The sequence below is a fragment of the Pyrus communis genome, chromosome 17, assembly GCF_041283825.1.
Source record: "Pyrus communis isolate YQ-2024b chromosome 17, ASM4128382v1, whole genome shotgun sequence".
Lineage (NCBI taxonomy): Eukaryota > Viridiplantae > Streptophyta > Magnoliopsida > Rosales > Rosaceae > Pyrus > Pyrus communis.
The window spans coordinates 18,739,225-18,743,095 of NC_142581.1; the positions used below are offsets into that span (position 1 = coordinate 18,739,225).

General features: G+C 35.2%; 1 long non-coding RNA gene across 1 annotated transcript; it reads left to right on the top strand.

The window, feature by feature from the left end:
• The first annotated feature begins 594 nt into the window (after window positions 1-594).
• LOC148689565 (uncharacterized) lies at window positions 595-1,236 on the top strand. The gene is made up of 2 exons (XR_015958816.1): window positions 595-837; window positions 979-1,236. It is a non-coding gene; the product is annotated as an uncharacterized LOC148689565 (long non-coding RNA).
• Window positions 1,237-3,871: the final 2,635 nt, after the last annotated feature.

Consider the following 3,871-nt stretch of genomic DNA (forward strand, 5'->3'; position numbering starts at 1 on the left):
ATTAATTACAAGTGATATCACATTCCCTTAAACGGATAAGAACCTGGACTAATTTATCCTATTTTGATAGATTTGGATGGTAATGGTGACTTTTGAATGAAGATCTAAAACATTAATGGTTTTGGTCATGATAAAATATTGTGAAGTGAGCCCAAACACTAATTAGTGCTATATTGAGTTGGTAACTGATTAATGATTAAACATTCTAGTCTCTCCAGAGATTCTAAGTCCTAGGGTTTGGCTAATCAAAATGCTAACACTAGCAATCAACCAATTATATGGTTTAGCATCAGCAGGGAAACCAACTTCATAAGTTTAGGGAGAATTCCATTGAAGTGATAAGCACTCCACGACTTGATAGTGAGTGATAATATGTTGAAAATGCTTTTGCCAAACAACACTAATGCATGTTCATATGTTTTAACATGTGCTCAAATTCAAACCGTAATTGACTACCCTGTCAGTATTCATATATTTTATAGCTTAGACAATTTACGGATCATCTGCAAATCTTATGTTTGATAATCCACGAATAATATCCCAGAATTAATTAATTAATTAATGGGGGTATACTGTATTGAAATTCTAGAACGTCAACATACAAGCGCTGCATCAAAGTCTAATTCCATAAACTGAGAAGAAAAATCAACCATCCTATTCAAACAACGCGCTCCAACCTACATATACACCTCATCCCAACAAGTTTGTTATTGTTTTCTAATAACATAGAACTAATGGCAGGTGGCTCTATGAGGTCTGCTTTGGTGACCCTCTTCATCTTTGCCGTCGTACTCTCTCCAATTTCAACCCCAGAGGCAGCTCGATTCGTTTTTCTAGGTAATTCACATCACCTATATTATTTCATATCTCTGCACCTGTTTGTATTTACGAAAATGGAGATTCGAACTTAGATAACCAAAATAAGCACATCTGCATATGTGTATGAAATGTTGATTCTGTATTTGGTTTGCTTTTCAGATACAACTCCTATATGTCCAGCTTGTGTATGCTGCGCACCTGCACCACAAGGCTCTTGTTGCGATTGTTGTGCTACACCAATTGAAACTCAGTCCCAGGAAGGGTCACCATGATACAGCACATATGTATACATATATATACCTGGCTTCATGTAACGGTGAAGGAAAAATAATGATCATTTGTATATAGAAAGCTGAACACGGGCTTCCTCTTCTTGGAAACCATGTCCCATCTTGAATAAAACTATATGTTATAACAGATCATGATCCAGTATTTGACATTTTATTGCGGACCAGTAAAGGTTTGGTGACATGTATATCCCTTTACATTCTTATTTGCTTATCTAAGATTGCAAACCAAACACGGGAAGTAAATATGAGAAGAAACAAAACAGAACTTACACACAAAAAAATAAGGGGAATGACATAAATGGGCCATTTTTTTGTTCTTGGGACCAAAATAGTTATTTTGTCCTTATCGTTAAAACTCAAGGTTTTCAAGTCCTTTTCATTAGTTTTTCTTTAAAGATAAGGATTAATTACCCAAATCCTATCTTTAATACATTCTCAACTAAAGATTGACTCCAATCAAGTAATCCCTATTTAATTCAATTAGGGATAATTACTCCATCATCTCAATATATTATTTCCTATTTAATATCTTGAGAATATTTCTCCATAAATCTTGGCTAATAGGATGTCGCCATGCATAGGGCAAAACCCTAACACTGTGGTCGGTCCTCTCCCCTATATATGCCTCATATTCTACCAAATTTATGAAGTTTTTGCTACCCTAAAAAAGCCCTAAACACTTTATTCTCCTCAGAGAAATTGACTTAGGCATCAGAGATTCATTAGCCTAACCCCCTACCTCGTGGGCATGTGAGGCTTAGGTCATTGATCAAAGGTGTTGATAGTTTTGCAGGTGCATTTCGTAAACACTGAAGATGGCGGAAATTTGCATCGACAATCACCATCTTTGGGAATTTTCAAGCAAAGTTGAAACCCTAAGTGTCAGTTCAAATCCAAGATAAAAGGATTGAGTGAAGGTAAGCTCAAAGCTCCAGTCTTTGATGAAGAAAACTATGGCTAATGGAGAATTAGAATGATAACCATTTTCTAGTCTCATGACCTTTGGAATATGGTTGAGAAGGGATATGAGTTGCCAGAAATGGAAGATGATGCTATTTAATAGGACCTCTCCGTGGCACAAAAGATTGCCTTGAAGAAGAAGAAGAATGATAGGAGCATATTTATGCGACTTAGTTAGCTTGTTTTCTTACATTTACATAGTTAGTTTCCATTTATTATAGTGTTTTAAGCTATTTTCGTGTGTTTGTAGGTTTAAATGGAAAAAGAAGCAAGAAAGTGCATTTTGGAGCTATTTGGAGCAGTTTTGGGCTTATTATGGATAGCTTACATATGAAGCAAGGTGGATGGATGAATTTGAAGTCAAAAGAGGCTAGGAACATGCTACAAATCTGGAGAAACAAGTTTAAGAAAAAAAAGATAAGGAAAGAGCAAGAAATATGGAACATTATCCAAACAACCTTATCTTATCCAAACCTTATCCTAACATAATCTTGTTCCACCTTATTGCCCTTTTCCCTCTTGGATTCTGATTTGAATTGGCCATTTTCCTTGTGGATTTGGATTGTGCAGGTCCATATTAGAAATTAAATGGGCTATAACTCCTTTCCCAAGCCTTGTGCCATACCCTAAGGCCCTAATCCTTTATTTCTGCTAAGTCCAAGCCCTAATCTCTAGGGTTTGCCGTGCCACACATATATATACTTTTGTTGCCGCATGAATTAGGGCACCACACACCATATACTCAGAAATACATCTTGTGCCGCAACCTTGGGAGAAGAAGAAGTTTGTCGTGGCTTCCATTGGAGAATGAGGACTTTGTGCCGCAAGCCACTTGCATCCATTGGAGACTTTCAGAGTTCTTTCTTCCCTCGTTTCATTTCCATGTTTATTTTAATTTGCTTTTCAATTGTTATGAACATGTGTAACTAAGTTTTTCTTAGTTAGAGGTGAATTCGAAGCCATGGACATATGTTTTATATGAATTGATTTCCTCCAGTTATTGTTTCTTGAATTGTGAATGCAATTTACTTAACTGATTTATTGAGAACATGTTCTTGTATGATGATTAAGGATGCATACTTAGTTTTCATGCATGAATTTGATACTAGAGTATAAGGGAATTTCACCTTATCATTATGAACTTATATTCACAAGTAGTAAAAGTCACTAGTCATGATTGTGTTAAGTAAATTCTGGGCAAGAGTATCATGCAGTTCATAGTTACGAATGCCTTGTCAATGCTTATGATTTTCACAAGGCTTAATGATCTTTGATTGTATCTCTATTATGCTATTCATGTAGGGAACTTGATAAGAATAATTTGGTTGCCGATGCGTATTCCATCCAATTCAATGAAACTAGGAAAATCTAAAAGTTAATTTATGCTTCTCACGATTAATTTGGGGCATTGTCATTCATGGTTTAAAGGAATAATAACTGGAAATCAATTTGTGTTTCATATGTGCATGTATGGAGAAGGACCCTCTAGCTAGCCATTACCCATTCAATTCAACCAATTTCGTGTCTAACCTGTTTAGTTTTGCAATCTGCCTAGTTTAGTTAATTTTGTCAAAATCAATCCCTCTTTAATATTTAGTGTTTTAACTTAGTTAGAATCTATTTAAGTTTAGTTCTATTAGTGTTTTGAGTCTAGTTAAGTGTTTTTAAGTCTAGTTTTGTGTTTTTGAGTCAATTTTAAGTAGATTAGCAATCCCTTTTAATCTCTGGCCTAGAATGATCCCTACTTACATATACTACAATTATAGGGTTTTAATTTGTGTGTTAGTTAATTTCACATCAAA